Source organism: Heterodontus francisci, chromosome 3 (genome assembly GCF_036365525.1).
Source record: "Heterodontus francisci isolate sHetFra1 chromosome 3, sHetFra1.hap1, whole genome shotgun sequence".
NCBI classification, from domain to species: domain Eukaryota; kingdom Metazoa; phylum Chordata; class Chondrichthyes; order Heterodontiformes; family Heterodontidae; genus Heterodontus; species Heterodontus francisci.
The window spans coordinates 160,844,272-160,867,002 of record NC_090373.1 but is presented as its reverse complement, the minus strand read 5'-3'; the positions used below and the strand labels follow the sequence as shown (position 1 = coordinate 160,867,002).

Here is a 22,731-nt window from a genome sequence, read left to right as displayed (position 1 = left end):
ATGTGCCACCCATCCACCTCCATGATGAGGCCGAATGCCACGGGAATCTCAATCAGGCACTAGTAAGCAGTCAGCCTCCACCTCATCCTTGGCCACAATGGGAGCAACTCATAGGAGTGACCATGAGCACAGGCCACCATGTCAGTAATGTCACTTTATGGGTCATTTGGGTGTTTCTGTTGCAAATGACATCAAACTGTTATGCGATAAAGCACAGGGCATGTTGTTGCACAAAGCCAGATTTGAGTGTTTTCATTTCATCGTGACAAAAGGCAAGAAAATGGAAAATAAAGGTAGCAGAGCAAAGGAGTGCATGAGGAAGAGTGTGTCTGGTGGAGACCCTGGAGCCTTGTAGTGTTTGTACCATTGGAAGTTTGCTGACTTTTGTTCTTAACAGGTGCTTGCTGCCACTCCAATGAAGAAGAACCTCCTGTCCAAATGCCCTGCAGACTCAGGTGAAACGTGGCTGGATCAGAATGGCCCTAGTGTCCCTGCCATCGAGATAAGTGTTCCATCTCCTGAGCCTAACACAGCAACAACCCTGCAAAGCATGGGGACCGTTCTCCAGTTCTCCTTCAGCCTCATCTTCCTCCTCTTCTTCATCCTCCTCCGAGGAGCTGTGCAGTTCCAGCCCTTCTCCCTCTTCAAGGTTCACAGCACTCTGGAGGGCCATGTTATGAAATGAACAGTAGACCACCACAATGCACGAGACTCTTGAGGGAATGTGTACTGGAGGTTGCCACCCGATCGGCACCTGAATCTCACCTCCAGGAGGCTGATGGCCTGCTCTATGATGACCCTTGTGCTCAGGTGGCATTGGTTGTAGTGTGTCTCAGCCTCCATGGCAGGGTTATGTACCAGAGTCATCAGCCACCTCCTCACAGGATAAGCCTGATCTGGTAACAGCCATCCACGGATTTCTGAATGCTCCATGAAGAGCTGTGGCAGCTACAATGGCCAGAGGATGGAGGTGGCATAGCAGCATCCAGGATAGTGTGCCCACACGCCAGGCAGAGTAGAAGAACTAAGCAGGTAGTGCAGGAGTCCCCTGGGTCCATCTCCCTTTCTAACAGATTTTCCACTTTGGATACTGTTGGGGTAGATAGCTTCTCAGGGGAATGCAGCAAGAGCCAAGTCTATGGCACCATGGGTGGCTCAGCTGCAGAGGAGGAGAAGAAAAGGAGTGGAAGGGCTATAGTGATAGGTGATTCTATCGTAAGGGGTACAGATAGACGTTTCTGTGGCCGTAAAAGTGACTCCAGGATAGTATGTTGCCTCCCTGGTGCTAGGGTCAAGGATGTCATGGAGTGGCTGCAGGACATTCTGAAGGGGGAGGGTGAACAGACAGAGGTCGTGGTACACATTGGTACCAACGATATAGGTAGAAAGAGGGATGAGGTCCTGCAACAAGAATTTAGGGAGCTAGGTAGCAGATTAAAAAGCAGGACCTCAACAGTTGTAATCTCTGGATTGTTCCCGGTGCCACGTGCTTGTGAGTATAGGAATAGGAGGATAGAGCAGATGAAAACGTGGCTGAGGAGATGGTGCAGGAGGGAGGGCTTTAGTTTCCTGGATCACTGGGACTGTTTCTGGCAAAGGTGGGACCTGTACAAGTTGGACGGGTTGCACCTGAATCAACATCCTTGCTGGGAGGTTTGCGAGTGCTGTTGAGGGGGGTTTAAACTAATTTGGCAGGGGGAATGGGATACAGAGTGGAGGTACAGTAAGGGGTGATGCACAGTCAAAAATAGAAGAGAAATAGAGTCAGTCTGGAAGGCAGAGCAAATATAGACCTGTTAAGGCGCAAGTGAAAAATGTAAGGCTGGATTGCATCTATTTTAATGTAAGAAGTCTTACTAGTAAGGCAGATGAATTGAGGGCATTGAATGGGATTATGATTTAATTGCTATTACAGAGACATGTTTGAGGGAGGGGCAGGACTGGCAGCTCAATATGCCAGGGTATCTTCAGGTGTGACAGGGGAGGGGATAAAAGAGGAGGTGGTATTGCACTGTTGATTAAGGAGTCAATTACTGCAGTAAGGAGGGATGATATCTTAGAAGGTTCCTCAAATGAGGCCTTATGGGTAGAACTTAAAAACAAAAAGGGGGAAATCAATTGGCTGGGAGTGTACTACAGGCCGCCAAACAGTCAGGGAGAGATAGAGGAGCAGATATATAGGCAAATCTCAGAGAGGTGTAAAAATAGTAGGGTAATAATAGTAGGGAATTTCAACTTCCCTAACATCAACTGAGATAGTCTGAGTGCAAAAGGCTTAGGGGGGGCGGAATTCTTAAAATGCATACAGGAGAGCTTTTTGAGCCAGTACGTAGAAAGTCCTACATGAGAAGGAGCAGTACTAGACCTAATCCTAGGGAATGAAGCTGGACAAGTGGTAGAAGTGTCAGTGGGGAAGCATTTCGGGGATAGTGACCATAACTCTGTAAGATTTAAGGTAGTTATGGAAAAGGACAAAGACGGACTGAAAATAAAGGTACTGAATTGGGGGAAGGCCAATTTCAGTATGATAAAACAGAATCTGGCCAAAGTGGACTGGGAGCTACTACTTGTAGGAAGGTCTACATTAGACCAGTGGGAGTCATTCAAAGAGGAAATAGTGAGAGTTCAGATCCAACATGTACCCGTTAAGGTGAAGGGTAGGACCAACAAGTCCAGGGAACCCTGGATGTCAAGGGATATAGAGGATTGGATCAGGAAAAAAAAGGAGGCTTATGGCAGATTCGGAGTACTAAAAACAACGGAGGCAGTAGAGGAGTATAGAAAGTGTAGGGGGGTACTTAATAAAGTAATTAGGAGAGCGAAGAGGGGACATGAAAAAACACTGGTGGGCAAGATAAAGGAATATCCTGGAGCATTTTATAAGTATATTAAGGGCAAGAAGATAAGCAGGGAAAGAGTAGGGCCCATTAGAGATCAAACTGGCAATCTGTGTGTGGAGCCGGAGGATCTAGGTGAGGTTTTAAATGGTTACTTTTCATCTGTATTCACTATGGAGGAGGACGATGTAGGTGTAGAGATCAGGAAGGGGGATTGTGATATACTTGAACGTATTAGTACTGAAAGGGAGGAAGTAATAGCTGTTTTAGCGGGCTTAAAAGTGGATAAATCCCCAGGCCCAGATGAGATGTATCCCAGGCTGTTATGTGAGGCAAGGGAGGAGATAGCAGGGGCTCTGACACAAATTTTCAAAACCTCTCTGGTCACAGGAGAGGTACTAGAGTACTGGAGGACAGCGAATGTGGTACCATTATTCAAGAAGGGTAGCAAGGATAAACCAGGTAATTACAAGCCGGTGAGTCAACAGTGGCTAGGAAACTATTGGAAAAATTCTGAGGGACAAGATTAATCTCCACTTGGAGAGGCAGGGATTAATCAGGGATAGTCAGCATGGCTTTGTCAGGGGGAGATCGTGTCTCACTAACTTGATTGAATTTTTCGGGGAGGTGACTAGATGTGTAGATGAGGGTAAAGCAGTTGATGTAGTGTACAAGGACTTCACTAAGGCTTTTGATAAGGTCCCGCATGGGAGATTGATTAAGAAGGTAAGAGCCCATGGGTTCCAGGGCAAATTGGATCCAAAATTGGCTTAGTGGCAGGAGGCAGAGGGTGATGGTCGAGGGTTGTTTCTGCGAGTTGAAGCCTGTGACCAGTGGTGTACCCAGGGATCAGTGCTGGGACCCTTGCTATTTGTAGTGTACATTAATGACTTAGACGTGAATGTAGGAGGTATGATCAGTAAATTCGCAGATGACATGAAAATTGGTGGTGTCGTAAATAGTGAGGAGGAAAGCCTTAGAATACAGGACAATATAGATGGGCTGGTAAGATGGGCGGAGCAGTGGCAAATGGAATTTAATCCTGAGCAGTGTGAGGCAAAGCATTTTGAGAGGACTAACAAGGCAAGGGAATATACAATGGATGGTAGGACCATAGGAAGAACAGAGGGTCAGAGGGACCTTGGTGTACTTGTCCATAAATCACTGAAGGCAGCAGCACAGGTAGATAAGGTGGTTAGGAAGGCATATAGGATACTTGCCTTTATTAGCTGCGGCATAGAATATAAGAGCTGGGAGGTTATGATGGAGCTGTATAAAACGCTAGTTAGGCCAAAGCTGAAGTACTGTGTACAGTTCTGGTCACCACACCATAGAAAGGATGTGACTGCATTGAAGAGGGTGCAGATGAGATTCACCAGGATGTTGCCTGGGTTGGAGCGTTTCAGCTATGAAGAGAGACTGAAAAGGCTAGGGTTGTTTTCCTTAGTGCAGAGAAGGCTGAGGGGGGGGGCGGGGGGGGGGGACATGATTGAGGTATACAAAATTATGAGGGGCATTGATAGATTCGATAGGAAGAAACTTTTTCCCTTAGCGGAGGGGTCAATAATCAGGGGCATAGATTTACGGTAAGGGGCAGGAGGTTTAGAGGGGATTTGAGGAAAAAAAATTTCACCCAGAGGGTGGTTGGAATCTGGAACTCACTGCCTGAAGAAGTGGTAGAGACAGGCACCATCACAACATTTAAGTATTTAGATAAGCACTTGAAATGCCATAGCATACAAGGCTACGGGCCAAGTGCTGGAAAATGGGATTAGAATAGGTAGGTGCTTGATGGCCGGCACAGACACCATGGGCGAAGAGCCTGTTTCTGTGCTGTATAACTCTATGACACCTGCATAAAGTGCTTCCTGTGGTCACATACCAGCTGGATGTTTAGGGAGTGGAATCCCTTCCTGTTGAGGAATCTCTCTGGCTCCCTTGATGGCCACATGGGTGCAATCGATGCTCCCCTGAACTTGAGCATCCAGCAACAGAGGCAAATCTCACTGCCCTTTGAGCCTGAGTGCCACTATCCACCTTGAATTCAGTGTAATCCCCTGCCCTGTCACACAAAGCATCCTTTAACTCTGTGATGCAACGATGTGCTGCTGCCTGTAAGTTGTCAAAAATGTTAGCTGCTGCTGCTTGGAAGGACCCGGTTGCAAAAAAGTGCACAGCCATTGTGACTTTTACAGCCATGGGAAGACCATGGCAATGGTTCCTGCGAACCCTCGTGTTGTAGGCAGGTGTTAAGGGGTGTGGGCGATGTTCGCCTCCTGACTGACCGCAATCGTATTTTGTTAATTTGATGCATTAGACCCCGAGTATCTGCAGGATCAAATAAACAGACAAATGACAGGTTTTCTCGTAGGTAAAAAAAATATATTTTTAAACCATTCCCGAAATGGTCACAACCTCACCCGCACCTGCATTCACCCACACTGACATACACGAGAACACATAGATAGAGAGAAAAGGGTATGTTAGGGCCACGTGATGAGGGGTGTGGGTGATTCCCACTGTTTAACTCCCACCTGACCTCAGTAAGTGTTTTTTGTTATCAGAGTTTAACCCCGTGCTGTTTTATTTGTCAAATAAACAGACAGCAGCAGGTTTAAAACAGAAGATCAATTATTTATTGAGCAATACTCTTTACCCCTAAATTGTTGCAACTGCACCCACTCACATATTCATTTGCGTGCACACAGACACACACACAAAAGAAGAGACAGATAGAAAAAGTGGGAAGCGGTTTTCAGGTCAGGTAGGGTTTTGGAATTCATGGTAAACCTGTTCATTTCTCTCGGAGGTCAAGCTCTCGTTCGTTGCAGGCCTGAGGTGTTTGTAGATTTCTCTCTTGGTTGAAAGTTCAGTTCGAAGACAGAGGCCAAACGAGCGGGCTGATGGCGGGGTGGGGGGGCTAAAATTGAGTGGGAAGTGGAGGGCGGTGGTGGGGGCGGGGGACAGGGGGTCCCTGTTCCCGACCCCCTCCCGCCCTCACTTGCCATTTTACACAGATGACAGCGGCGAGAAACGGCCTGCCCACCCTAGGCCAATCAAGGCCATTAGGTGGCCAATTAACTGGCACTTAAGGGCATCTCCCCGCTGCCGTGGATATTTTACCCTTGGCTGGCAGGCAGCTGAGGTCTCAAAAAGGCCACCTGGTGAAACCAGGAGGCCTTCTTGCAGGCTGGTGGGGGGCCCTCCAGATCAGGCACCTTGTGCCCCACAGAGGGCTGCGCCCGAAGCCCCAACCGTCCCCACCACACAATACTTCCCCAGCCCCCCCAGCCTTTCCGGGGCCTGACTAATTGTCCCCAGTGAGACCCCAAAAACTTACCTCCTTTCCCGGGTTGCCCTTCCTCTTCTTCCGATGGCTGTCAGTGGCGCTGCTGGGACTAAGAGCTGCCGGCCCATTGATTAGCTGGCAGCTGCATTACGTAGGACCTCCTGCTGCCCCAAGACCAATTAGAGGCCTGGGGAGTGAAAAATCCCGATCTGGCTCCCCAGGTCCGGCAGAGGGGGGCTTGCTACTGACTTTTCGGCTGGTGGATGGGCCTCCTGTCCAACGAAAAATTCAGTCCAGAGGATCACTTCCAATTTCATTGCGGCATAAGTTAAAAAATGTAGGATTTTACAGGTTTTAGGAGGTGGAGGAGGTTAGAAAAGTAGGGAGGAGTGAGGCCCCGAAGAGGCCATAAACGTGACAAGGAGCCAATCTAAGTCCATAAGAATCAGGGTGCTGGATGAATGCAGTTGGTGCAGAAAATAGAATGAGCAGCAAAGCTTTAGATAAACTGAAGTTACTGAAGAATGGAGGGTGGAGAAACCAGTCACAGAGCATTGAAATAGTTGACTTTGACGATGACGATGGCAAGAGAGAGGGGTTTGGAGGTGGGTGATATTGGGGATTTGGGAGTAGCTGGCCTTTGTGATAGAGTGAATATGGGGTAAGAAATTCAGCTCTGTATCAAATAGCATGACCTGGCTGTGAGCATTCTGATTCAGTCCATGGTAACGGTTGGCAGGAAAATGGAGGTGGTGGTATATGAAGTTTGTGGCAGAGGCCATTTAAGCCCTACAGTGTTTAGCTGGAGCAAATTATCGTTCATCCACGAATGCATGTTGGACAAACATTCATTTAATACAGAAGCAATCAGAGGTCAAAAAGAAACCATGGAGAAATTGAGCTGGGCGTCATCAGTGTAGATATGGAAGCTGACTCCCATATCTATGGATGGCATTAACAAGGGGCAGCATGTAGATGAGGAAAAGGATAGGGTCAAGAATGGATTCTGGGGTGTGGGGGGGAAATGGGGGGTTGATGGTGCAGGGGTAGGAAGAGAAGCCATTGCTGGAGATACTCTGGCTATCATTCGATAGGTAAGAGTGAAAATCAAGCTGGTCTACAAAGGAGGGACACTGGAACAGGATGGTGTAATTGACTGTGCCAAAGGCTACAGAGGTCATACGAATTAGGAACAGGAGTAGGCCAATCAGCCCCTTGAACCTGCTCCGCCATTCAATAAGATCATGGCTGATCTGATTGTAACCTCAACTCCACATTCCCACCTACCCCCGGTCAAGAAAGGGTAAAGCATCATGGTTACAGACATGTCACTTGTAATTTTGCTTAGTGCTGTTTCAGTGCTGTTGGATGGGGCAGCAATGGTTAGGGCTGTTTCAATGTGCAGTCGGGAGCAAGGGGCAGAAACTTGATTGGAGGGATTCAAATGGTGTTGTGGGTATGGCCCTGGGGGGCGGGTGGGGAAGTAGCTAGTAGGTGAGTGATTACAGTGAATTGGAAAGAGAGGAGAACAGCATTTGAGCAGAAGGGGCTGCTTACAACGTTAGCTAGCAATGGGGACCAGGAAGGGAACTTAGGTGTAACGTTCTAAAGTGCGCATTTGTACGGATGTGCAGAAACCAGGAAGGCATCGCTCAGGACGCTCACAAGTTATCCCATTTCCGATAACATGCATGCGGGGCCTCTCAAAAATAATTAAAAGTACAGCGCATTGAAATGAACAGGCTGTGCACAACAAAATAAAATTAGCGGGATCATTAGCTAGGTGGTTGGGTGTTTTGTAGGCATGGAGACAAGCGAACAGGAGATCGCTGTCATGGATGAGATGAACTTGTGGAAAGGGGTATTAAAGAGAGAAAGAAAACTGGGGAGAGTTTCCACACAAGTATGCACATAATGTAATTTTAGCCAAGAATCCCGCTAATACCTCTTCACAATAGTGCATGTTAAAACCAATTTAGCTTGATCACTGTAAGGCATTCTCTTTGGGTGAGAATGGGATCAAGTTTGTCTGCAATCCTTCCCAGCAGAACACCCTGCCAAAACACTCTAGCTTCACACAAGAATGGCAACTTGGTCAAAGTACCAGATGGCTGCCAGTATCTATCGAACAGTACATAGTGCCTTCAGGAAAGCAGGGGAGAAAATTGGCCAAAAAAAGGGGGAATGGGTACTCCAAATTGTACACAATACTAGAATTAAGAATGAACATATGGAATTAAACAACTTATTTCAACTTGTAGTGCAATGTTCTTGATATATATCACAGTACTTGTTAGCCTTTCTGATAACTTCTCTCAGCAAGCAAAAAATACTCAATTTGAAACTTGTTCTTATAGACAAAATGATAAAGACAAGTTTGTGCTAGTGGGCCAGATATTGATGAGTGTTCCGTCAATTTAAATAGAAGCTGTCTGGAGCCTAGTTTCCCTTCAACATCCTGTTGTTTGGTCCCAAGACTCCAGGAAAGTGAAGCCATTGTTTTAATTACTCAAACTCTCACTCTTTTAAAAGAAAAATCACAAAGTAAAATAAACTATTATCTTGGACTGACGATGATTGGAATTGTTTCACATTACATTCTTTTTTTTTGCCTTTTTTTTAACACTTTTTCACATTCCTTAGAGATCAGTGCTGATGTGGTTTACAGTCAACAGAACTTGCCTGAACTTCTTACAGATGTCTGTGATATTTTATCAAACAACATGAATAAATTTGGAGTTACAAAACAGCACTATGTGCTTGAATAACCCGACCCGAGCCCTACAGAACCCCATCCGACCACGAGCCCGACCCGGCCCGAGTCCTTCCATTTTTTCCCGCGCCCAACCCGACCATCAATTAACTTACCTTCCGTTTTTCTCTTTGTCCCTGACCTGCACAAGCTGAAAATAGCTGTAACAAAACCACCTTTAAAGTCCAAAAAGTAAATTAACATTAGAGTCACTTACCTGAGGTGGTGATAGAGCATGTCCGACCTGGCCCAGTCCGAATCAAGCCCGAATGCTGGACCCGGAAGTGCGACCAACCCGAATCCAACACATGTCATCGGGTCCCATCGGGTTTGGGTCAGGTAGCAGGCCTTTATTAGGGGGAAAAGGCAAGAGAGTAGGACTAGCCAAGTTGCTCATACAGAGAGCTGGTAGTTGGCAAGGACGGGCCAAATAGCCTCCTTCTGTGCTGTAACCATTCTATGATTCTATGACATGTTTCTAGTTGTATGTGCATCTGAAGTTAGCACTTATCATTTTGTACAGATATAATCAAAATACACGACTGTGACTGCTAGGACCCTGCCTGTTGAAATAACATCAGAAGGGGGCAGATATTTCTTGGCTCAAAAACAAAGTGGCCAACATTGTATTGCTTCCACAATTTGAATTTAACTGGACCTTTAATGTAAAAAGCATCCCAAGCTGCTGTACAGAGAAGAAAAGGAACAGGTGTTGAGCATTTTAATGAGGGTTAGGAGAGGTGAGCTTGGACAAAGGGCTTTCTTTTTAGAAAGATTATAAAAGGTGAGGAGGGAGATAAGAGTTTTGTGAGAGTTCCAAAGAGCAGGCCTGAAGCAAGTGAAAATGTCTTTTTTCTGGATTGTAGAGGGCGATCCATAGGAGGCCAGAGTCAGGACTGGAGCGGGGAACAAAAGCAAAGAAGGTCACTGAAATAGGTTGACATGAGGCTGTGGAGGGGTCTGTAGATGAAGATGAGCATTTTCAATTTAATTTGTTGGGCATAGCGAGCCAGTGTCTGCCAGTGGTCAGAACAGCTTTAGTGCAGAACAGAATATGCACAATGCATTTTGGGTGATTGAGTTTATAGAGGGTGGGGGTTGGAAAGAAGGCAAGGAGGGCATTCTGTAAGTTGAATCAAGAGATATCAAATGCATGGATAAAGGTTTTGACAGAAGTGGATGTGGTGAATAATATTGCAGAGATGGAAGAAGTGATATAGATAGCAGACAGGATATGACTTTGAAGTTCAGTTCTGGGTTAAACAGTATGACAATGTTGTATTTAGTCCAAATTAGCAGCTAGGGAGGGAGATGGAATCCACAGCAAAGTTGTGGAGTTTATGTTGGGAACCAAAAATGATGACATTGGTCGATTGGTTTGACTTATTTGACCGCCTTGGAATTAGAAGACTGTGGGTTCAAGTCCCATTCCAGAATTTTTTCGATAGTGTAGTGGTTATGTCACAGGACTAGTTATCCAAAAACCTGGACTTAATAATCCAGAGAATGCAAGTTCAGATATCACCATGCAATTTTGAGAATTGGAATTCAGTTTAAAGAAAATCTGGAAATAAAAAGCTAGTATCAGTAAATTACCACGAAGCTGCCAGATTGTTGCAAATAGCCAACGAGTTTATTCATGCCTTTAAGGGGAGGATACCTGGTGTTCCTGCCAGATGACCTATATGCACAATCAGTTCCATACTAATGTGGTCAACTGGGATCTCGATGTTGTGGCCATTTCGGAGACATGGGTAGAGCAGGGGCAGGAATGGATGTTGCAGGTTCCGGGATTTAGATGTTTCAGTAAGAACAGAGAAGACGGTAAAAGGGGGGGGGGGGTTGGCATTGTGAATCAAGGAGAGTATTACAGCGGCAGAAAGGACGTTTGAGGACTCGTCTACTGAGGTAGTATGGGCTGAGGTTAGAAACAGGAGAGGAGAGGTCACCCTGTTGGGAGTTTTCTATAGACCTCCGAATAGTTCCAGAGATGTAGAGGAAAGGATAGCGAAGATGATTCTCGACAGGAGCGAGAGTAACAGGGTAGTTGTTATGGGGGACTTTAACTTTCCAAATATTGACTGGAAATACTATAGTTCGAGTACTTTAAATGGGTCAGTTTTTGTCCAGTGTGTGCAGGAGGGATTTCTGACACAGTATGTAGATAGGCCAACCAGGGCCGATGCCACATTGGATTTGGTACTGGGTAATGAACCCGGCCAGGTGTTAGATTTAGATGTAGGTGAGCACTTTGGTGATAGTGATCACAATTCGGTTAGGTTTACCTTAGCGATGGGCAGGGACAGGTATATACCGCAGGGCAAGAATTATAGCCGGGGGAAAGGAAATTATGATGCGATTAGGCAAGATTTAGGATGCGTAGGATGGGGAAGGAAACTGCAGGGGATGGGCACAATCGAAATGTGGAGCTTATTCAAGGAGCAGCTACTGCGTGTCCTTGATAAGTATGTACCTGTCAGGCAGGGAGGAAGTTGTCGAGCGAGGGAGCCGTGGTTTACTAAAGAAGTTGAAGCGCTTGTCAAGAGGAAGAAGAAGGCTTATGTTAGGATGAGACGTGAAGGCTCAGTTAGGGCGATTGAGAGATACAAGCTAGCCAGGAAGGATCTAAAGGGAGAGCTTAGAAGAGCGAGGAGAGGACACGAGAAGTCATTGGCGGATAGGATCAAGGAAAACCCTAAGGCTTTCTACAGGTATATCAGGAATAAAAGAATGACTAGAGTTAGATTAGGGCCAATCAAGGATAGTAGTGGGAAGTTGTGTGTGGAATCAGAGGAGATAGGGGAAGTGTTAAATGAATATTTTTCGTCAGTATTTACAGTAGAGAAAGAAAATGTTGTCGAGGAGAATACTGAGATTCAGACTACTAGGCTAGATGGGATTGAGGTTCACAAGGAGGAGGTGTTAGCAATTTTGGAAAGTGTGAAAATAGATAAGTCCCCCGGGCCAGATGGGATTTATCCTAGGATCCTCTGGGAAGCCAGGGAGGAGATTGCAGAGCCTTTGTCCTTGATCTTTATGTCGTCATTGTCGACAGGAATAGTGCCGGAAGACTGGAGGATAGCAAATGTTGTCCCCTTGTTCAAGAAGGGGAGTAGAGACAGCCCTGGTAATTATAGACCTGTGAGCCTTACTTCGGTTGTGGGTAAAATGTTGGAAAAGGTTATAAGAGATAGGATTTATAATCATCTTGAAAAGAATAAGTTCATTAGCGATAGTCAGCACGGTTTTGTGAAGGGTAGGTCGTGCCTCACAAACCTTATTGAGTTTTTCGAGAAGGTGACCAAACAGGTGGATGAGGGTAAAGCAGTGGATGTGGTGTATATGGATTTCAGTAAGGCGTTTGATAAGGTTCCCCACGGTAGGCTATTGCAGAAAATACGGAAGTATGGGGTTGAAGGTGATTTAGAGCTTTGGATCAGAAATTGGCTAGCTGAAAGAAGACAGAGGGTGGTGGTTGATGGCAAATGTTCATCCTGGAGTTTAGTTACTAGTGGTGTACCGCAAGGATCTGTTTTGGGGCCACTGCTGTTTGTCATTTTTATAAATGACCTGGATGAGGGTGTAGAAGGGTGGGTTCGTAAATTTGCGGATGACACGAAGGTCGGTGGAGTTGTGGATAGTGCCGAAGGATGTTGTAGGGTACAGGGGGACATAGATAGGCTGCAGAGCTGGGCTGAGAGATGGCAAATGGAGTTTAATGCAGAAAAGTGTGAGGTGATTCACTTTGGAAGGAGTAACAGGAATGCAGAGTACTGGGCTAATGGGAAGATTCTTGGTAGTGTAGATGAACAGAGAGATCTTGGTGTCCAGGTACATAAATCCCTGAAAGTTGCTACCCAGGTTAATAGGGCTGTTAAGAAGGCATATGGTGTGTTAGCTTTTATTAGTAGGGGGATCGAGTTTCGGAGCCACGAGGTCATGCTGCAGCTGTACTAAACTCTGGTGAGGCCGCACCTGGAGTATTGCGTGCAGTTCTGGTCACCGCATTATAGGAAGGATGTGGAAGCTTTGGAAAGGGTGCAGAGGAGATTTACTAGGATGTTGCCTGGTATGGAGGGAAGGTCTTACGAGGAAAGGTTGAGGGACTTGAGGCTGTTTTCGTTGAAGAAAAGGAGGAGGAGAGGTGACTTAATAGAGACATATAAGATAATCAGAGGGTTAGATAGGGTGGATAGTGAAAGTCTTTTTTCTCGGATGGTGATGGCAAACACGAGGGGACATAGCTTTAAGTTGAGGGGTGATAGATATAGGACAGATGTTCGAGGTAGTTTCTTTACTCAGAGAGTAGTAGTAGCAACAGTAGTAGACTCGCCAACTTTAAGGGCATTTAAGTGGTCATTGGATCGACATATGGATGAAAATGGAATAGTGTAGGTCAGATGGTTTCACAGGTCGGCGCAACATCGAGGGCCGAAGGGCCTGTACTGCGCTGTAATGTTCTAATGTTAAACTCTTCGCTGCTCTCTGAGATGGCCTAGAAAGCCACTCATTCTTTGTAGCTGTTTGATACAACTAACGTTATGGGAGCACTTCCACTACACAGGCTGTGGAGGTTTAAAGCAGCAGCTTAAAATCTTGGAATTCCCTTTAAAAGGTGGGAGCAGTATGACCAGAAGGATTGCAGTGGTTGATAAAGGAGAACAAATGCAATCTGGCTAATTACCGCCCCATCAGTCTACTCTCAATCATCAACATGATGAAAAGTGTCATTAACGATGCTATCAAGCAGCACTTACACAGCAATAGTCTGCTTGCTGATGCTCAGTTTGGGTTCTGCCAGGACAATCGGCTCCAGACCTTATTACAGCCTTGGTACAAACATGGACAAAACAGCTGAATTCCAGAGGTGAGAGTGACTGCCCTTGACATCAAGGCAGCAAGGAGCCCTAACAAGACTAGAGTCAGTAGGAATCAGGGAGAAAACTCTCCGCTGGTTGGAGTCATACTAGCCCAAAGGAAGATGGTTGTGGTTGTTGAAGGTCAATCATCTCAGCCCCAGGTCATCGCTGCAGGAGTTCTTCAGGGTAGTGTCCTAGGCCCAACCATCTTCAGCAGGTTCATCAATAACCTTCCCTCTATAATAAGGTCAGAAGGGAGGATGTTCACTGATGATTGTACAGCATTCAGTACCACTCGAGTCTCCTTAGATACTGAAGCAGTCGGGCTGATAGGTGGTAAGTAACATTCGTAACACACTAGTGACAGGCAATGACCATCTGTCAGAGAGAATCTAAGATTTACCAGGCCTGGACTGGAGGGCATGTCCTACCAAGAAAGATTGAGGGAGCAAGGGCTTTTCTCATTGGAGCGAAGAAGGATAAGAGGTGACTTGATAGAGGGGTACAAGATGATGAGAGGCATAGATAAAGTGGATAGCCAGAGACTTTTTCCCAGGGCGGAAAGGGCTATCACCAGGGGGCATAATTTTAAGGTGATTGGAGGAAGGTTTAGGGGAGATGTCAGAGGTAGGTTCTTTACACAGAGAGTGGTGGGTGCATGGAATGCACTGCCAGCGGTGGTAGTAGAAGTAGATACATTATGGACATTTAAGCGACTCTTGGATAGGTACATGGATGATAGTAGAATGAAGGGTATGTAGGTAGTTTGATCTTAGAGTAGGTTAAAGGGTCGGCACAACATCGTGGGCGGAAGGGCCTGTACTGTGCTGTACTGTTCTATGTTCTAAACATTGCACAATGTTCAGCACCATTCGTGACTCCTCAGATACTGAAGCAGTCCATGTAGAAATGCAGCAAGACTTGGACAATATCCAGGTTTGGGCTGATAAGTGGCAAGTAACATTCGCGCCACACAAGTGCTAGGCAATGACCATCTCCAACCACAGAGAATCTAACCATCTTCCCTTGACATTCAATGGCATTATCATCGCTGAATCCCCCACTATCAACATCCTAGGGGCTACCATTGACCAGAAATTGAACTGGAATAGCCATATAAATACCGTGGCTGCAAGAGCAGGTCAGAGGCGAGGAATCCTGCGGCAAGTAACTCACCTCCTGACTCCTCAAAGCCTGTCCACCATCCACAAGGCACAAGTCAGGAGTGTGAAGGAATACTCTTCACTTGCCTGGATGGGTGCAGCTCCAACAACACTCAAGAAGCTCGACACCATCCAGGACAAAGCAGCCCACTTGATTGGCACCCCATCTACAAACATTCACTCCCTCCACCACCGATGCACAGTGGCAGCCGTGTGTACCATCTACAAGATGCACTGCAGCAATGCACCAAGGCTCCTTAGACAGCACCTTCCAAACCCGTGACCTCTACCAACTAGAAGGACAAGGGCAGCAAATGCTTGGGAACAGCACCACCTGCAAGTTCCCCTCCAAGTCACACACCATCCTGACTTGGAACCATATCGCCGTTCCTTCACTGTCGCTGGGTCAAAATCCTGGAACTTCCTTCCTAACAGCACTGTGGGTGTACCTACTCCACATGGACTGCAGCGGTTCAAGAAGGCAGCTCACCACCACCTTCTCAAGGGCAATTAGGGATGGGCAATAAATGCTGGCCTGGCCAGCGATGCTCACATCCCATGAATGAGTAATAAAAAAAAACATATGGTCGATCCTTCATTGTTCTTTAGAAAATAGACGACATGTTTAGATAGACGATCTGGATTGGCACAGGCTTGGAGGGCCGAAGGGCCTGTTCCTGTGCTGTAATTTTCTTTGTTCTTTGTTTTTTGACATTAAGATCAAAAACCTGGAATTCCCTTCCTAACAGCACTGTTGGTGTACCTACACCACATGGACTGTAGCAGTTCAAGAAGGCAGCTCACCACCACCTTCTCAAGGGCAATTAGTAATGCTCACATCCAGTGGAAGGATCATTTTTTAAAAATTTGACAGGAAAGATCATGATGTTTCCCTCCTCAAGTGGTTCAGTAATGGCGTTCACATTTTTCAGTTGGGATGCGTCATAAAGTTCTAACACCTCACTAATTATTTATATTAGGATTAATAAATCTTTGGCCATTGGAGAGAATGCAGAGGAAGTAATCCAAATTCTTTTTATTGCTAAATTATGAATACACAGGCACATTATCTGACGATTCTATAAGGTACTGAAATGCTACAATTTGGCTTTATAGTTAATACTAACATTTTAAATGAAATTCTTCACTTGCTTGAATGAGTTGGGTGGGCCTGCTTGGCCATGCATAGCTCGTAAATCCATTACTCCAATGACAACACAATTTGCATTTAACTTTCCACATTTAGATGCATCATGGGAAAGGAAGAGTGGCGAGATAGCACATCAATACAACTAAGGGGTTCTTTACCAATGCAGCATCACCGTCATTCCTGGTAGGAAAGTGTTTTGTGAACTCCTCTTGCACAGAGCCAAGATAATTGGAAATTTCATATCACAGGCTGTTAAAGACAAAAAAAAAATCATTTTGGCACAGACCTCTAATGTCTCAAAAGATATCACGCTTGTCATTTTTAGCCAATGCTTCATGAGGTTCAGGTTTTCCCTAAATGTTTTGACTTTTTCTAAGAGTACAACATGGAGTTTGATTCTTAAGGTGTCTTGTTGAATTAAGTTTTTCCAAAGGAGATTTACCAAGTAAGAGGCCTGGCCAGCCTTTCAGAATTTTCACAATATTGCAAGCAAGGCAGACAGGTGAGCACTTATCTCCTTCCTCCCACCCACAGTCTGAGTTGCTCGGACATTTTGTTGTGAAAGAGAAGATGCAAATACTCTGCTCACATTTGTTCACTGTACAAAGAGGTCTTGTTTTAATATATAGAAGCTGACAATCTTGACAGCATTGCCCATTAAGGTGTTTTTGCTTTTCACAAGAATTTCTTTATAAAAGATTGCAACTATCTGGCAACAGATAGTAGTCAGGAGTGTGATGGAATACTCTCCACTTGCTTGGATGAGTGCAGCTCCAACACTCAAGAAGCTCAACAACATCCAGGACAAAGCAGCCAGCTTCATTGGCACCCCATCCACCATCTTAAACATTCACTCCCTCCACCACCGACACACAGTGGCAGCAGTGTGTACCATCTACAAGATGCATTGAAGCAACTCACCAAAGCTCCTTCAACAGCATCTTCCAAACCTGCGACCACTACCAACTAGAAGGACAAGGGCAGCAGATGCATGGGAACATCACCACCTGCAAATTCCCCTCCAAGCCACTTGGAACTAAAATAAAAGCAAAATACTGCGGATGCTGGAAATCTGAAACAAAAACAAGAAATGCTGGATTCACTCAGCAGGTCTGGCAGCATCTGTGGAAAGAGAAGCAGAGTTAACGTTTCGGGTCAGTGACCCTTCTTCGGAACTAAAGCCTGACTCGGGTACAAAATTAAAACCTGACCTGGGCCCGACCCGACCACAGCTAACCTGAACCCGACCCGAGCCAGAGTCCTTTAATTTTTTTTTCACGCCTGACCTGACCCAACACGAATATCCTTCATCCATTCCGGCAGCAGGCTATTCCTGCAGATGGGGTTGTGGGGGAATCATGGGTAAGCCTGATCCCGTGACTTCCTGGAAGCAGCACTGTCCAGCCCGACCCGACCCGACCCAAGCCCGATTGCTGGACTCAGAATATAGACCCGACCCGAACCCGACACATGTAGTCAGGTCTATTTGGGTTCGGGTAGGGTAGCCAGGCTTTACTTGGAACTATATCGCCATTCCTTCACTGCCGCTGGGTCATGATCCTGGAACTCTCTTCCATACTGCGCTGTTGGTGTATCTACACCCCATGGACTGCAGCGGTTCAAGAAGGCAGCTCACCAGCACATTCTCAAGCTCAATTAGGGATGGGCAATAAATGCTGGCCTAGCCAGCGATACATCCCCGAAATAATTTTTAAAAACTCACTCATAAGATTCTATTTCACAAGCTTTCACTACCAGGACAGAGCATACTCCCACTGACTGTTGTCACATCTGTGTGTACTTCACAGCACCAATGGCAAGCAACATTTTCTGGCAAATGAATATAACAAGTCAATTGGTTTGGCTGCGTACCAACTGTTTTATTTGGAAGGATTTCAGTTTGTACAGCTGGTGAGACATTTATCAGCAGATAGTTAAATTCAGACCGTGATCTCTTCTGATGACTGGCCTATAACAAAGAACCAACCAACTAGCCACCAATACATTTTCAATCTGATAATGTGAAATTAAAATACAGGGTCCAGGTAGATGGAAAAGTTTTAGCACCACTCTTTCATATAACATGAACAATCGATTGAACTAAACATTGATTTTGCACAATATTGTTGTACAGAAGTGATAATTGATCCAAAACCACCTCCAATAATTCATCTTGTGAAACAAAAATGTAATGAATATATTGCATAAACAGATCTGAGGCAGAAAACTAAGGTTGCAATCAATGATTTTAAAAACAAACTGGTTCTTCAGTGTTTTCTCTCCCCAATGGGTTGCAGCATCCATTTTTCTGTTGCCAGGAAACTAGCCTGTAATTTATTAAAAACTTACCCCAAGTCTGGTTGCTGTATTGTTGTGAGATTTTTGAGTTACATACTTTAAAAATAGGCATTTCCTATTTATTTCTAAAAGTTCTCAGCCTACCAAATTTTCAATGCAGTGTTCCCAACTTTGAGAATTTTGCAATGCAAGTTAAAGGCAGCTAAATGGATAATCTTTCAACAACAGCCAAGATATTAGTTATTGTAAAGAATGTCACATGAACAAGGTCAGTGTTAATGCTATTAATAAAGCGTAGCTGTACATCTATAAAAAGTAATCATAGTTCCAAGCCCCCAAGCCTACCTTAGGAGTTATTTTTAATCTTCTCTCTCTGCCCCATCCCGAACAAGAAAGGACATCATTATCAATTTTATGAACCTGAAAAACGTTCCACTGAATCCCAGAGGCACTGCCTGACCTATAATTTCCAGTGCATGTGAGGTGGGAGCACTTGTTGCTGTCCACAGGAGCTCATGCCCCGGGTGCCAGACATTGGGGCTGTGCTCGACATCGTCAAGGTGTGATAGCAGAAATACTGACAAGTGAGCAGTGTCAGAGCTGGGTGGGCAGGAAGTGGCCGACGGCATGTTAGTGCTGGAGGTTTGCACTGTGCATGCAGAAGAACAAGTTCAAGAAATTTGGCTTTGCCAAAGCAATTGGCTTCCTCCCTTCCCATTTTTTTTACTAGTTCTCGTCACTCTACTTTTTGCAAAAGAAAGCTATGGCCAAAAAAATAAATTGCATGTGCGAATGTCCTATGCCACGATAACACTCATGCTTGGTTAGCTGTGCAGCTTTCAAAAAAGGTCACCAACTATTCAATGGATATATCAGAGCACTCAGACAGGATTCCCAAAAAAATTATTTCACCTGATCATTAGATTTATTAGAAGCTCGTCACTCCGCTGTTTAAGGGGAGGGCGAAACTAGGGAATTATAGACCAATTAGCCTAACATCTGTCCGTCAAGAAATTACTAGCATCTATAATTAAGGATAGAGTGGCTGAACACCTTAAATTTTCAGCTGATCAGAGAGCCACTATGGATTTGTAAAGGGCAGGTCATGCCTGACAAACTTGATTGAATGTTTTGAACAGGTGACTTAATTAACAGGCAGGGCACTGTCAATGGATGTATGGACTTCCAGAAGGCATTCAATAAAGTCCCTCATAAGAGACTGTAATTTCCTGTTGAAGCTTATGGAATTGAGAGAAAACTATTGACTTGCTGAGAAAATTGGCTGAGCAGCAGGGCTAATGGGCAGGTACGCAAATTGGCAGGATTTGACGAGTTGTTTCCTGCAGGATCTGTATTGAGGCCTCAACTGCTCACTATTTATTAACAACCTCGATGACAACCTAGCCAACTGTGCAACAGCCCCGACAATCAAATTTTTCTGCAGCACCTGTGGAAGAGCCTGTCACTCTAGAATTGGCCTTTATAGCCACTCCAGGTGCTGCTCCACAAACCACTGACCACCTGCAGGCGCTTATCCATTGTCTCTCGAGATAAGGAGGCCAAAGAGAAAGATGGCAGGCTAGAGAGCCAAATATTCAAGTTTGCTGATAGCCCAAAGACAGGCAAATATTGTAAGTAGATGGAAGCTAAGATTACAGATATATTAATAGATTAAGTAAGTGGGCAAAACTGTAGCAAATGGATTTGAAATTTAGGCAAGTATGATCTCATCCACTTTGGACCAAAAGAAAAGGATAGATCAGAGTACTTTCTACATTGTGCAATGCTATGGTCCGTGTACATAGATCATTAAAATGTCAAATATGCAGAAAAAATAACCAAAAAGGCGAATGGAAAGCTGGTCTTTATATCTTGAGGACAAGAATTCATAGGGGTCTATGTCATGTTACAGCTATACAAAGCCCTGGTTAGATAACACCTGGAGTTCAGTTCTGGTCTTAGAAGGTGTGCAGCAGATTTTTTTTTATTCGTTCATAGGATGTGGCCATCGCTGGCTAGGCCAGCATTTATTGCCCATCCCTAATTGCCCTCGAGATGGTGGTGGTGAGCTGTCTTCTTGAATTACTGCAGTCCTTGGGGTGTAGGTGCACCAAAAGTGCTTTAGAAAGGGAGTTCCAGAATTTTGACCCGCGATATTGAAGGAATGGTGATATAGTTCCAAATCAGGACAGTGTGTGGCTTGGAGGGAATTTACAGGTGATGGTGTTCCCATGCATCTGCTGCCCTTGTCCTTCTAAGTGGCAGAGGTCGCAGGTTTGGAAGGTGCTGTCTAAGGAGTCTTGGTGCGTTGCTGCAGTGCATCTTGTAGATGGTACACATTGATGCCACTGTGCATCAGTGGTGGAGGGAGTGAATGTTTGTAGATGGGGTGTCAATGAAGCGGGCTGCTTTGTCCTGGATGGTGTCGAGCTTCTTGACTGTTGTTGGAGCTGCACCCATCCAGGCAAGTGGAGAGTATTCCATCACACTCCTAACTTGTGCCTTTTAGATGGTGGACAGGCTTTGGGGAGTCAGGAGGTGGGTTACTTGTTGCAAGATTCCTTACCTCTGACCTGCTCTTGTAGCCACGGTATTTATATTACTACTCCAGTTCAGTTTCTAGTCAATGGTAACTCCCAGGATGTTGATAGTTGATAGGGGGATTCAGCATTTGTAATGCCATTGAATGTCATGGGGAGATGGTTAGATTCTCTCATGTTGGAGATGGTCATTGCCTGGCACTGTGTGGCACGAATGTTACTTGCCATTATCAGCCCAGGCCTGGATATTATGCAGGTCTTGCTGCATTTCTACATGGACTGCTTCAGTGTCTGAGGAGTCATGAATGGTGCTGAACATTGTGCAATCATCAGCAAACATCCCCACTTCTGACTTTATGATGAAGATGGTTGGTCCTAGGACACTACCCTGAGGAACTCCTGCAGTGATGTCCTGGAGCTGAGACGATTGACCTCCAACAACCACAACCATCTTCCTTTGTGCTAGGTATGACTCCAACCAGCGGAGAGTTTTCTCCCTGATTCCAATTGACTCCAGTTTTGCTAGGGCTCCTTGATGCCATACTCGGTCAAATGCACCTCATCTTGAATTCAACTCTTGTCCATGTTTGGACCAAAGCTGTAATGAGGCCAGGAGTTGAGTGGCCCTGGCGGAACCCAAACTGAACGTCACTGAGCAGGTTATTGCTAAGCAAGGGCCGCTTGATAGCACTGTTGACGACAACTTCCAGATTCACTAGTATAATGCCTGGATTCCAAGGATTAAATTACAAAGAGCGATTACCTAAATTAGGGTGGTATTCCCTGGAATTATGATGATTAATGGGTGATTTGAGCAAAGTTTTAAAGATATTAGGGGGAACAGATAGTGTAGATAGAAACTGTTTCTGCCGGTAGCAGAGTCTAGGACTAGGGGACATAGCCTTACGATTAGAGTTAGGCCTTTCAGGAGTGAAATTAGAAAATATTTCTACATGCAAAGGGTGGTAGTTTGGAAATGTCTTCTACAAACAATTGTTGATGCTAGGTCAATTGCTAATTATAAATCTGAGTGATAGAGGAGTTCAGATAATGGGCCAAAGGCGGGCATATGGAGTTAAGTCACAGGTCAGCAATGATCTCACTGAATGGCAGAACAAGCTCAAGGGGCTAAGTGGCCTATTCCTGTTCCTATGTTATAGGTGCTTTGTCAAAAGTTTGGTGCGGTAGCCCACTTAAGGGATTTGCCATTTAGGACTAAGAAGAGCAGAAATTTCTTCATGTAATGGGTTCTGAGTCTTTGGAATTCTCTACCCCAGATGGCAGTGGATGCCCAATTGTTCAGTATATTCAAGACTGAGATCAATTGATCACTTTTTGGGCATCAAGGGATGTGGGGATAGGAGAGGAAAGTAGAGTTGATTTAGAATTCAGCCATGATCTTATTGAATGCAGGATCGTATGGCCTACTCCTATTCTTATTTCATTTATGGAACAGCCTCGGTTGTTCATTTTCCTGCCCAAAAAAAAAAAATTCAGCTACAAGTCTGGCAGGACTGGCCTTTGGCACTGAACATCCAAGCCAGATAGCATGATGATTATTTTCCTACGTGGGGCAAATCCTCCTTGTGAGAAAGAATTACAATCTGTTAGTGATAGGAGCAACAGTCTTACAAATTAAGGAGGCTGCACATGCTGATTAGTCAGAAGGGGATGTTGGGTCAGGAACAAAAATAGTTTTATAGCATAACTTTGTTCATCACCAGGATCTCTATTGGAAAACAAATTATTGCAAATGCACATACCTGCTCTTGTTTAATATGCAAGTGCCAATGCATTATGTGCACCACTTTGAATTATGTGCACCACTTTGCAAAATAAATAC

At 45.1% G+C, this 22,731-nt stretch overlaps 1 protein-coding gene across 5 annotated transcripts in view; it reads right to left on the bottom strand.

Annotated features, from left to right (window-relative positions):
- The window catches only part of foxo3b (forkhead box O3b), a 233,628-nt gene that overhangs the window by 77,505 nt on the left and 133,392 nt on the right, over positions 1 to 22,731 (bottom strand). For 3 of the 5 annotated variants that reach the window (XR_010972740.1, XR_010972743.1, XR_010972741.1), the window contains exons 4-5: positions 16,209 to 16,299; positions 9,096 to 9,226 (exon numbers count right to left, since the gene is read on the bottom strand). The gene's annotated coding sequence lies outside the window, so the exon portion shown is untranslated. Of the gene's footprint in view, positions 1 to 9,095; positions 9,227 to 15,962; positions 16,300 to 22,731 lie in introns of those variants that run through there. The other 2 variants (XR_010972742.1, XM_068027172.1) reach the window with 2 other exon arrangements.